The 14114-nt window shown below is 44.7% G+C and overlaps 1 long non-coding RNA gene across 1 annotated transcript; it reads right to left on the bottom strand.

Moving 5' to 3' along the window:
- Positions 1–8834: 8834 nt before the first annotated feature.
- Positions 8835–11988, bottom strand: LOC144712094 (uncharacterized). Its single transcript, XR_013583728.1, has 3 exons — positions 11809–11988; positions 11211–11629; positions 8835–10375 (listed from the first exon to the last, which is right to left on the bottom strand). It is a non-coding gene; the product is annotated as an uncharacterized LOC144712094 (long non-coding RNA).
- Between the last annotated feature and the right edge of the window lie 2126 nt (positions 11989–14114).

Raw genomic sequence — 14114 nt, 5'->3', positions numbered from 1 at the left:
GGGCCCATCTTATCTTTCACATATGAACAACTACCCATTCACTAGAGTCATCCAGAAACTCAGTAACTTTGAGAAATATTTATTCTGAGTCAAAATTTTATTATGGGATGAACCTAAAATATGTAATTAATATTAAGATAGTAGCAGTACATTTTTTCATTCAAAATATATAACAAATAGAGAGTAGAAAATGTTTTCCATCTACTTAATAAAGAGTGAAAAATAAAAAGTTGGTTATCAAATTGAGCATATTACTTTAATTTAGATCAATCAATAAACTTGGGATAGTTAACATGTACTATTACTTCGTTGGACCTTCATTACATCCAGATCTGGATATGTATGGATAACATACATTGATCAATATCATTTTCTGGTTTTTTAATAAGTGATTATTTGAGTTTCTATACCCTGATTTCATAAAATGAGTATAATTGAGACGTAGGATCGGGGAAAAGATATCTGCAATATTTAGGGTACTTGATATCATCAATTTTTGGCTTCGTAAATTAACACGCATTGATAAGCTGAGAGAAACTTCATAATATGATCAATATTTTACTTGTATTATGCCCAAATATAGTGAACCAACTCTTGATATCTGAAATCATCAGTCTTCACTATTTCTATTAATATATATATATATATATATTTACGTTAACGCCCACATTTATCCCACATATTTAGACATAGAATCATAATGCAAAATTCAAGTATGCAAATCTCAAGACTCAGCATTTGACTTCATAACATAGAGGGTAAGCACACTTACAAGTGTACAGGCAAGGTACTTATAAACTAGACTAAAATTTAAAAATTTCCGATTTGGGATCGCGGTGGAATGCCTAAAAAAAATGCGGATATCGGAAACCCATATCCGGATATCGGTTTCCAATGTCCAGCATCCGGTATCGCCTCGTCCCCCCCCCTCGATATCCGGTACCGATATCTGTCCAACCGCCTATAGACGGATATCGACCGATATCCGATATCAGATATCCAGAACCGTCTGACTATTACCCAGATATCGGATATCGGTTGTCCGATATCGGATGACGGATGGATATCGGTTTGGCATTTACTAGCTACAGAAATAAAGAGATAGAGAGAACTAGAGAGAAGGATATAGACATATGGAGAAGGAGAGATATCTAAATATTAATGTGTTTTATATATGGAGATAGAGTATGCTTGTTGGATGAATAATGGATTGTCATTGGTTTTGTCTGAATTCTTCATTCTCCATTACATGGAAAAATGAGTAAATGGCTGAACAGAAAGGCTTCACCATCATTCATATGTCTATTAGATAGATAATTGAATGACAGAATGATAAAAAATATATGGTTTATGACGAGTTAGCTGATGAAAAGTGGACAATTTACTTTAAACGTAGTAATAATATTTTTATACATACAAACTACAAACTAGTTAACATATTTAGATGTAAATTATGAAATGCATAATTAATACTCTTACAAAAACAATAGTATATATGAAAATTCTCCCTCTTACTATCCTACTCTCTCTCTTAGGATTCTCTCATTCTCTCCCTCTTCCAATAAATCTTTCGACTGCACTCCACCGCACTCGGGTTAGTCTAGGTGAGATAACTTATCAAGAAAACTACGTCTCAAGTGATTTTCTTAGGTGTGGATCGAGCCTGTCCGTTACGTGTGAGTGCCAAGGGAATTATTCCATTTGACGACGTAGTCGCCATTGTCACTTTGACGAGGGTCAGAAGGTCACTATCATTGTCTTACGTCACCCGCCCCAGAGCTCGGGACTCGGCAAATTCCCACAAGTTAGGCCTGCTCTTACACTCCGCCTAGGACATTGCACTCATCTAGTTACACTCCCATTAATGAAATTACCCGTTGACGACGCTTTTTATGACGTCCGACATTCATTTGGTATCAGAGCATCGTCTCAAAACTTGATTGGGTGATGTCCTTGTTGACGTGCAGCATCATATTGGTATCAGAGCATCGTCTCAATACCCGACCTAATGACGTCACCGATGACGTTCAGCATCATTTTGGTATTAGAACATCATCTAGATACCTTACTAGATGACATCATCGACAACGTCTGACATCATTCTGGAAGGAGAGTAGAGGAGACGAAGGAAGAAGAAAGAGAGGAAGGGAAGAAGAAGTGTGGGAAACGTTCACCTTTCCCTCCCCCAACTCGCAATTGCACTACACAAATCGTCGATCGCCGCCACCAAGTCATCGTGCACTTGGTACTCTGCTGCGCGCGTGCAATCTGGTGGATGAGTTTGCATCGTTCATTCCTGACCTCGCGTTCCATGTCGGACCGCCACAATACGACTGTGCAGAATCGCGACCCCTATTCCATCGACCGCATACTGCACCATTGAACATCGACGCCCGTCGTTTGTGTTGCAGGGTCGCACACATTGCATGCAAGCCGAAATCAATGTTTAACTCCACATGATCTTACCTGGACACACATGGCGCATCTATTGAGGCCATGTTGGATGCATGTGGCCCATCTATCGAAGCATGTGGCGCATCTGTCAACGCTAGGGTTTGCCCAACCGATATCCGTCCGATATCCAGTTTGGGACAACCGATATCCGATATTCGGGAAAAAATGGGACGGTGCCGGATATCAGATATCGGACGATATCTGACTGTGAGTGGTAGACAAATATCAGTACCAGATATTGGGAGGGTGAGGACGATACCGGTATCGGATACCGGATATCGGATTTTGATATCTGGATATCAGAACCGATATCTGGACATTGATATCCGGTATCGACCGAAAAAAATAACCTTCATATCATATACGACAAGTTAGTTTAATACAAGTCGTACTGTTTTGATTTATACTCAATCTCTATTAATATATAGAATGAAAACATTTTTTTCTTCCATATGGGATATCAGGATTCAAAGTTTAATGTAAAATCCGAATCCCGCTATCCCGCATGGAAGATATCAGAAACGTTTCTCTATATAAATTAAGTGAGTCCGACAAAACATTTAATGTTAACATAACATTTAAACCAATTAATGCTATATTTTAAGACCCTTATATATATTCATCATTTAACATATGAGGACCCCATCCAATAAATAGAAACAATGAGTTGTATTTCCTTCCATATGGGATAAAGCGATTCCGAGTTTAACACACAACATGAATCCTGTTATCCCATATGGAAGAAATTAAAAATACTCGATTGTATAAAATAAACAAGATGTGTGACCAATCAAAAAGTTCTTCTGTTAGTCTTGTGCCGACGTTAATCTATGCGAAGTGGGAGATATTTAATAATTAATATTATTTTTATTATAATTCAATGTGGATATCGGTTTTCGATATCCGCATCCGATATCGGATACCATCATCTGCCCCGTTGAGATGGAGATGGATGCCAACATCGAGATGGATATCGGCACTGTAGCAACCGAAATCCGGTATCCGGATATCGAAACAAATGGATATTGGAAAATGCCTTTCTAGTATCCGATACAATATTTCTATGTAATTTTTCAAGGGAGATAGAGCTAGGTTCCAGTCAGACACACAAGTGAGATCGACAGAGTGACCAAACCACATAGAAAGAGAGAGAGAGAGAGAGAGAACACATCAGCGACAAGGTGAGAGAGTGAGTAACATAATGAGAGAGAGAATGAGAGAGGCAAAGTGAGAGACTGAGACAAAGTAAGACATAGCGAGCAAGAGAGAGAGAGAGAGATTACAAAGGAATGAGCATTATAGAGAGTGAGAGAAAGTGAGTGAGATAGTAAGAGAGAGCACAAGGGAGAGTGAGCTTGTGAGCCAGAGTTAGAGAGCAAGAAGTTGAGCACAAGGAAGAAGTTGAGAACACAAAGAGAGGCAAGAGAGAGAGCATTGATAGAGAGTAATAGAGATAAAAAGAGAGAGACTAAGGGAGAGAGAGAGTGAGAGTCTTCAACTGCCTTGCCGAAGGTCCTCTCCTTGTCGCAGATGTTGCTCATTACTACTACAAAATGTTGGGAATTTTTCAGCCCCCTGTCTAAGCCCTCTGAGAGAGGGTGTAAGAATCGACGCAGACAATGCTCATTTGGGGCCCATTTCTCTCTTATTTAAAGGGGTGTTCACCCCCTTTGAACCCTAATAGGAACTACAGCCATCAAGGGTATTTTCTGTTTATTCTTCGTGTCTCTTCCACACTTCTCTCCATCTCTCTCTTTCTCTCTTGGTGGTTACTCCCTTGACTTGGGAGTTCAAGGAGGAGTTACTTTACTGTACCACACGCCAAGACAGTGCCCTGTACTAAGAGCCGTGGACGTTGATGTCACGTCGGTGACATAAGGAGGTTCTCAGTATCTATCTCTATATTTTGTCACATTTTTCTTGCCAGCGTTGTTATAATCCACATTTCTACCATAGCACTTGGGATTTCTTCCTAAAAATTATTTTCAACACAGACAATGCTGATCCCTATTGTTGGTTGTCCTTGTCTCTGTTGTTGACTGCCGATGTCCCTGTTGATGACAATCACCATCCTTGTCCATGAGGGTCATTGTCTACATAGACAATCATCAGTGTCATTTTCCCAAATTAGATGGTTCTCATATCGCTCCAAATTAGTTCTCATCCCCATTTATAAGAAAAATCATAAATTGGGTTAAAATATGTCATCTTTATGCTCTTATTTTTCAATAATATACATATGAAGATTAAGCTTTAAGGGTATTTTTAGCAGAATGCTTTGATGTGTGTTTTGATGAATGTTCAAAGTGATGAATGCCTCAATATGGGTTGTGATCAAAGCACAATAGGCCCTCAGTCAAGTAGTTGGCTTATTGTATGTGAAGATAAAATAAGAGCCTTTGATATATTAAAAGGTTACTTAGTTTGCCCATACAATGAACAAGTCTGTCAGCTTCCAACTGAGCTGGCAATCATGGAGCTTCTCCACCTGTTCATCCCTAGCCGCCAGAGAGAGAGAGGGAGGGAGAGACAGATTCATCTCAAACATACAAAAAAAAACTTAACAATTCAAAAATATATCCCAATATTTAAATTGGGTTTACAGTGATTGGGTTTCGCAGACCCAAATCAATGGATCCGCCATCATAAGTGCATTTCTACAATAATCGGAATTATAGGGTTTAATGAAAGAAAATAAAAAAAGAAAAATTAAATGAGGAAAGTGATGGTTGTCTTAGATATATTAAAATGTTACTTAGTTTTACTATACACTGAACAAGTCAAACCATGTATTTTAGGATTTGTAATTTTATGACATGAAGATAAACATAGTTTTTACCACTATTCAGGTATATGTATAAATTTGTCTTCACTTGATATGTTGAATAACTTGTTCAAAATCTTAATTACTACCTTTGAGCATTTAAAGCTGAATTTATTGATGCTTTAATGAAAATTAATTACATCAAGATACTATGATCCAATGGTCGTATCTTTGTTTTAATGTTGCGGTAAACATATATAAAATTTTAATAATATTTGAAATCTCAAGTTCTTAGCATAACTGCTAGTTTTTTCTCTTAACTCTTTAAAGGTATCTTGAATTCATGGAAAAATTATAATATAAAAATTAAAATGATTATTATTTTATATTGCTTAATCATAATCAATGAATATGACTGTTGGAATTTTGAAAGATTATCATTATACCCTTTCAGATTTCCAAGTCCATATATGCAGTTTTGAGCCCTAATTCCAAACCCCCTTCTCCTTGCCCTTAGAAAATTGCAGCCCAAAAGCTAGAGAGATCTATCAAGTCTTGGAGCAATTTTGAAGCAGTTTTTGAGCATTCTTTTAAGAGATCAGTTGTTTATAACATAAATCCAAGTCCATATAATGTGGAATTGTGGTTTTTTGTGCATTGTATGTCAAGATTCAAAGAAAATAAGGCTGGGATACAAACTTCGCACATCCAAACTTTGCAAAATAACATCAATCAACCCTGTGATAAGTTCATTACTTTTAGCATATTTTTTATACTGATTCTGAGCTTTTTTCAACATATGAATTGTCTCTAACATCCATAAAAAACCAAAGAAATTTGAATCATATCATTTGGTTGAGTTTGGAAAGAGTTAAAGGGGTTTGAATTTGGACATGGAGGAATCAAGCGGTAAACAAAGGACATTGAAAGATTGATCTTTGGAGTTTCTGGGATTTTTTTAAATACTTTGCGTGTGATAAATATTGTGCAAAATTGTGTTACAAAACCGTTCCACGTAGAATCATTACATTTGGTGCAGGATTGAAAAATCTATTGGAATGTTAACCATCGACGATCAAATGCGAATTGAGAATTTTATTCAAAGAAAAACGTGAATGAGAAAAGGACTGAATAAAGAACGACAAAAAACAAGGAGGTATTACTGAAGGGAAGTCATAGTTATATTTTTGAATATTTATCTAACAATTAATAAAATCTTAACATAAAAGTTTTCTCGTTGAAATACTTAAAATTGATCATTGTCTTAAATACTATTCTGAGTAGCCATCAATACTAAGTACTGTTGAGGAGAATACATTATTCAGAAATATATTGTTATTGCTAGATCTTTCTGATCACTCAGGTTAAGGCTTTGGGGGACATAATAAGAAGGCTTTGGGGGCTAAGTTGAAGTAGATTAAGCAACATCATTCTGTGGAAGCGTTTGAGGGTTGAGGACGACAAAGCTTCATCAACTTTTTCTTTTTTCTTGGTATTTCCAAGCGATTTTCTTGGGGGGCTGATAGACCAATTATATGTCATGTAATTATACATATTTCAATAGCATTTTGGGATCAATTCATGTCTATTTTGCCCTATTTTATGAAATATTGCATGTTATGCACTAAATAGAACAAATGATAAAAACAATGCATTTTGATGTCATTTTTATGCAAATTAAACTATTTAAATATTTTAATGGTTTAAATATACATTTAACACCTATCTAATTTTCTCATGTTCTATTTAGTATCTTGTCTATGAAATGTTTTCGAGGAAAAATACTGTATTAAATTTGAAGAAAGAGATAGGGAAATATTATTGATGGCGAGGACGCCAATGCATTTACATTGGACGCGTCACCTTCGTCAACCAAAGTCAACGTTGCCACTACGAACACGCTGCCACCACCTTTGGACGAAGTCAACACACCGACATCACGCATGCACGCTCCTTCACACATCATGACACGTCGCCAACGGCAGATCAACAACTGCCCTTGACGTGACACGAAGCACGTCTCTCGTCTTTAATTTCTCATCTTAAATTTCTCGTCGTTACGTTGTATTTTCTCTTTCCTACAAGGCCTATAAGTATAGGCCATTGTTACAAGAAACAGTAGGTAGTCATTATTCAGGAATCGAGCTTATTTCTAACTCTTCTTGGAGGACTGCCCAGCCTCCCTTACCCTTCTCCAACCCTACCACCGCTGCCCCACTACCGCCGTTGCCTTGTCGCATCGACGGCCACTCTCCTCTCCATTTCTCTCTTTTCCTTCTCTCTCTCCTTCTTTCTTGCCTCTCTTCTCTCTCTCCATCTTCCCAGGCCACCCCTTGGTCGCCCTCCCAGGCCGCTCAAGGCCACCCCTTTGGCCGCCCTTTCAGGCCACCCAAGGGCCGCCCAGGCCGCCCACCCAGGGCCGCCCAAGGCCGCCCCTTGGCCGTCCTCTCAGGCCGCCCAAGGGCCGCCCAGACCGCCCATTCAGGGCCGCCCCAAGGTTGCCCCTTGGCCGCCCTCCTAGGCCACCCCAAGGCCGCCCACTCAAGGCCGCCCCAAGGCTGCCTCTTGGCCGCCCGTCCAAGCCGCCCACTCAAGGTCACCCAAGGGCCGCCCAGGTGCCCACTCAGGGCTGCCCAAGGCCGCCCCTTGGCCACCCTCCCAAGCCGCCCAAGGGCCGCTCCAGATGGCCCACTAAGGGCCATTCCAAGGCTGCCCTTGGCCGCTCTCCCACGCCGTCCTAGGACCGCTCCGGGACTGACCTCGGACCATCCGCCCTTGGCCAGTCCGTGCAAGCTTGGATCGACCAGAATCCTTCATCCATTGGGCCGGTCAACCCCCGGGATCGTCCCGCATCGTCATGAATCAGGATTTCCCGCAGCCTCTTCACACACTACGGTGCTGAGGTATACCTGAACTCTTTGGTGTTGAAGTGTTTTTTCGTCCAGTATTCCGCGAGAAGTCTCCACCGCCCTCAGATTTGATTTGGTTTGAATTTTCCCTAAAATCTCCTTCATCGTGAGATTTCCTCGTGACGCGAATTTGGATATTGAATTTGGTGCTTCGGCATCGTCGCGGTGGGTGAAGACAGTACTCCCGCCCTCTACGAGGATCGGAGCTGCACCACCAGTTTTTTTTCACCGGTTTCTAAACTCTAAAATCGACCGTGTGGATTTTTGTGGTCTGTTTTATCCCTCCGTTCGACCCTCCTAGCACCCACCACCCGTCGTTACCCTATTTATCTCTACAGTCACCTTTACCCTCATCTGTCCTACATCAATTATTGGAATATATATATAAAGGATAAAAAAGGGGGATCTTATTGGGCCGCTATGGAACATCACAAGTATTAGGCCTCAAGCCAGCAGCCAGGGCCAGCGTGATGGGGGACCATCCTGCCTTAAGGAAGCATCTTTCTGTTTTTCTTTTATGTTTGTTTGTTTGATGTTTGTTTGTTGTTTGTTTGTTTGTTTGCCTTGCTTGGGCCCCATAATTTCCCCTATAAAAAGGGGAAGGATGCCCATTGTAAGAGGAACCATGAGCAATTGAAAGATTTGAGAAAATGTAGCCCCTTTGTCTTTTTGAGTTTAGGCATTTTTTTTAGAAGAATTTTCGAGAGTTATTTTTTGTTTTTGGAAGTTCGAGAAATTTACATAAATGCCACCGAGAAATGTTGTTAGGACATTTTTCGTCGTCTTCGCCGGAGCTCCGATGCCGTCTTCGCCGACGCCACCAACGCTGCCACCTCGGCGGCCAAGAAACTTCCTCGGCCATCTACCTTGGTGTTTCTGGCCTTCGTCACTCCCCTCAGACCCTTCTCCGGTCGCCACGGGCCCTCGATCAACTCGAATCGCCGTCCACAGCGGCCGGCCGCTACCGACGGCCAACCTTGGTTATTCCCGGCCATTTCGGGCCCATTCAGGCAGTCTCGAGAATCCCTGCCGCCTTCGGATCTCCCGGCCGCCTCCAACGGCCTACGGCGGCCAATGACCGTCAGGGCCGCCCTATCGAGGCCAGTCGCCCCGATCGCCCAATCGCCCGGCCGCCATCGACTGGCTGTTTGGCTGCCGAGCCTTCTTCGCCAGCTAGGCTGCCCTCAAGCGCCCTGGCTACCTATCCGCCCTCGTCTGCCGACCACGGTCGGTTGCTGAGCCGCCTTTGGACGCCCCTTCGGCCTCCCAACCGTCTACAGCCGCCAAGACCGCCCTGCTGGCCGGGCGGTCTTGGCGGCCACGCCGCACGACTACCATTCGGATGGTCGGTCACCCTCGACTGCTCGATCGCAACCGGGTCATCCCTCGGTTCACCCTCGACTTCTACAGCTACCGCGGTTACCACGTTTTCCACGCCGCGATCTCCACGGCCGCCGCGCAGGCCACAGCCGCCACCGCCGCCAGGCAACCACGAGCGCCCTGCCTGACCGCCCTCAGGCGTCCGACCGCCGTTCGCCAGTCCGCCTCCGGCCCTCCGACGGCCTCTAGCCCCTCCAACAGCCCCTTCGGCTTCCTCCGGCCGACTACGCCTGCTTCGGCCGCCTCAACCGCCTCGACACCCTCAGACCGACCCGGGTCGCCTCTAGCCAGCCTCAACCGCTTCGACAGCTGTCGGTCACCACATGGCCCTCAGCCGCTTCTTCCGCCCTCCACCTCTACGGCCTTCTTGGCCTCCACCTTTCCATCCCATCCGTCCTCGACTGTCCCGGGCATCCTCGTCCATCCCGGGCATCCTCAGCCGACCCGACCGTCTTCGTCTTTGATCACCTCTGCTGCCCCCTACTGCATCGTTCGCCCTTAGCCGACCCGACCGCCCTCAGGTGCCCTTACCCGCGCCTACCTGCGCCATAGTGTCCACCCATGCCATATGCGCGCCTAGAGTTCGTTTGAGTAGTTTCGAGAAGAGTACTCGCCAGACGACCCGGCGATGCTCATGTCCGTCAGTTCGCAGTTAGTTAAAGCATGTCTTAGTTACAGCCTTTGTAGTTAATCCTTCTTAGTCCGTCGATAGAATGTAGAAGCAGCCGCCTTATGCCGTTGCACCGTCCGTCACATGCAGCCGCCTTATGCCGCTGCGCCGTTCATCGTCACATGCCCACCACTCTGGTCTCCTAGAGAAGCTTCAGGGGAGACGATCGTTGGATGACATGCCGCCGCTAGTTTACCGCTGCGAAGTAGGATATATAGCCGCCGCTCCACACCGACAATGCCAAATGATAAGCTCAAAAATTACGTTTATATGTCGTTATTTAGGGAGTTTTTCGAACTTAATCACTAAATTTATATATCCCTTAATACTTGAGTAAGGGGTCGATCATAGGGAGGCGACGGTGAATTCAGTTTTCCTCAAATTAGGGAGTAGCACTCAAGTTTTAATAGCCAAGCTCCTTTTACTTTTGACAGATTTTATGATCAGTTAGCACTCCTTGGTAAGAATTACTACTAATCCACTACGAAGTGGCTTAAGTATAATTTTTAAAATTTTCTTTTTAGTCAATTAGAAACGAATAAGAGAAGAAAATTGATCCCAATAGTTGTTACCAAATTTTTTGCTAATGATTAATTCAAACTTCTCCTGGACTAGGATGCCTAAGATAGTATTTTCTCGTAAATTGTATTTTTATTTGATTAATTTCTCACGGATTTAAGAAGTTTAAGCAGAATTTTTATTATTATATTTTATTTTATACCAATTGATTCGAAATTGTGTATATATCCTCAAATAGCAAATCGTGAACACAAGTTACGATTTGCTTATTCAAGGAGAACGATGTCGTGAATTCTACTCACGATTTTATGCAATTCAAGGAGGGAGTTTGATTCGAAATTGCAAGTGTATTATCGACTTAGAATGTATGAATTTAAAACGAACTAAAATCTACAAATTAAATTGATTAAAATCAGAATTAGAAAACTAACGGCGAACACACGGAATTCTCAAATTTCTATCATTAAGTTCGAAATAACAGAGTAAAATTAAAGCATAGATAACCTAGAGGCACCTGGAATACTCAGAGAATCGATCTGGGCGAACTTCGAGCAATGAACACCGAAAATCTTCCACGAATCTGACTTGAAATTGCTGAAAATTGCGGCGACGGATCTGCGAATTTCTTCACCAAATCGAGCTCCAACTCCTTCCTGGTTGAATCTTGAGTCTTCGAGGAGGCTAGGCAATCAATCCTCGAGCTAAAAAAAATCAAGAATGAAGATTTAAATCTCGATTTTCCTCTTTTATCACCGCGGAATCGGAATAACAGCTCTTTCGATTCCGTTGTGTTTTGTCTCTTATGCGTACGCAGTGCGTACAACACATCCTTATTAGCTAATGTGGCAGGCCTTCCTTTGTGCACACCGCATCCTGTACGCGCAATTTGCACGGTTGGAAGACCCGCCCCATGCTATGCATGCGCTTAACTCGCTGCGTAAAAATTGACCACAATATTGATGAAAAGTGTTATTTAGCCTGCAATTCAAGGAATTTATTATTTTAACCTAAAATCATGATAACACGCGCTAAAAATAAATGTTTTATGCTTTAAATTCCCAAAAAATACGATGAAATTAGCACTTTATCAACTCTTATTAGCATGTTATCACCTATCTTTGCCGCTCGATAGCAGAACGAAGCCGGGCCCACCCAATCACCGTTGTCGAAGCATCTGCCCCATGCTGCCGCTCCGCCGCACTGCCCTCCACTCCTTGTGATATTTACGCAAGCCGCTCGATCCTGGCAGGTCGTGTTACATCATGTTGGTATCAAAGCCTTGAGGCATTGAGTTGGTCACAAGGTTGAGCTTTCCCCACCATGGGAGGATGATGGGGGACCATCAGGCCTTAAGGAGTTATCTTTCTATTTTTTTGGTTTGTTGTTTTCTGTTTGTTTGTTTGGTTGTTTGGTTGTACTTCCCTAACTGATTAGGGCTCCCTCCTTCCCTATAAAAGGAAGTTTGTCCCATGTATGGAGAAAAAGAACCAAGAACCAAGTGGAATTGAAAATGCTTTGCAAAATGTAGCCCTTATTCGTTTTTAGGCATTTTAGAAGAATATTTTAGAGTTTTTAGTGTTTTTTGAGAGTTTTTTGGAAGTTTGGCGAATTTACGAAATTGCCCTCAAGAAAGGGGCAGTTAGGGTTTCTCGTTCCCGTTCCCGTCGCCGGAGCGCCGGCGCCGCCTTCGCCGGTGCCGCCATCTTCGCCGCCTCGGCGGCAATGGATCCCCTCGGCCATCCTAGTCGTCATCTCCGGCGGAGGAGTCAGTAGCGGCGTAAGGAGTCAGTAGCGACCAGAGACTGCCGCAGCCTCCTTAGGTTGCAGCGGTCATTTCCGGCCACCGACGGCTGCCTTCAGCCGCCCTCAGCTACCTCCGCATGCCTTGGCCTCCTTGGCGACCATGGGGCTCCCTCATCCGCCTCGTCGGCAACTTCAGGTCGTCTCCCGTTGCCCACGGCTGCTTGAGCATTCTCCGAGCACCCATGGCCGTCTACGGCCTCCCGTAGCTGCTCCGGCCGTCATGGACAACCTCGCCTGTGCCACACCGTCACGGTCCCTCGGCCGATCACGGCCGCCGCAGCCACAACGGTCTCCACGACCGCCCGGGCGCCCTCAACTGCGTGCGGCCGCCACGGCTGCCTTGGCCGCTTCGTCCGATGACTGCCGCCACGGCCGCCACGGTTGTCGTGACCGCTTCCGTCGATCTGGTTGCAATGGTCACCTTAGCTGCCCACCCGCCAGCCGCCCCCCGCCGCCCTCAGTCCTCTGGCCGTCTTGGACCACCCGGATGCCCCCGCCGCGTCTGGCCCCCTCCAGCCTCACTCGGTTCGCCAATAGCCGTCTCTGCCCTCCTTCGACCCTCCGACGGTCTCAAGGCCCTCCGTCCTCCTCCGACAACTTCCAACGGCCTCTGGTCGGTTTAGGCCTCCGATGGTCTCCTACCTCCAACCACCTCGTTGCCGTCATGGTCCAATTGCGACTGCCACCTCCAGCCGCGTCACTCGCCGCCAGCCATCTTCGGACTCCTACATCCTCCTCCGCCCACTACATCCGCCTTCGATCTCCTCCGCCATCCCTCCCATCCTCGGCCATCTCCGATCACCTCAACTGCCCTCATCCGTCCTCGTACACCCATGGCCTGCCCGCGACCAACCGTGGCCGTCGCCATCCTTCTTATCGCGCTCGCTTTCAAACCCCGTAACGGCGCCTACCTGCGCCACCGTATCTACTGGCGCCATATGCACACCTAGAATCCGTAGAGTAGTTTTGAGAAGAGTAGTCGTCAAACGACCCGTCGCCTCCAATGCTCACCTCCGTCAATTCTTAGCTAGTTAGAGCCCTCGTAGTAACAGCCTTCTTAGTTATAGCCATGTTAGTTACAGCCTTCGTAGTTAAGCCTTCTTAGTCCACCGATAGAATGTAGAAGCAGCCGCCTTATGCCGCTGCACCATATGTCACGTGTAGCCGCCTTATGCCGCTGCATCGTTCATCGCCACATGCCCACGACTCTAGTCTCCTAGAGAAGCTTCAGGGGAGTCGATCGCTGGATGACATGCCGCCGCTAGTTTACCGCTGCAAAGTGCATGCTGCAATAGGATATACAGCTGCCGCTCTGCACCGCCGACGCCTATCTTTGCCGCTTTATAGCAGAACGAAGCCGGGCACACCCAATCACCGCCGCCGAAGCGACTGCCCCGTGTTGCCGCTCCATCGCTCTGCCCTCCACTCCTTGTGGTGTTAACACGAGTCGCTCGATCCTGGCAGGTCGTGTTACATCATAAGCTATTGTAATCTCAGATGGTTGTGACGATTCCTTTATCTCTCTCTCTCTTGCCCTCTCTTGTTAGCTCTCTCTTTCTATCTAGAATGGTGATGATAAAGATTTGGGACCTACAATTATCTCATTGAAATCAAA

Source organism: Wolffia australiana, chromosome 14 (genome assembly GCF_029677425.1).
Source record: "Wolffia australiana isolate 7733 chromosome 14, ASM2967742v1".
Taxonomy (NCBI): Eukaryota; Viridiplantae; Streptophyta; class Magnoliopsida; order Alismatales; family Araceae; genus Wolffia; species Wolffia australiana.
Note: the sequence above shows the minus strand (reverse complement) of the source record. Positions and strands in the feature narration are given on the sequence as shown.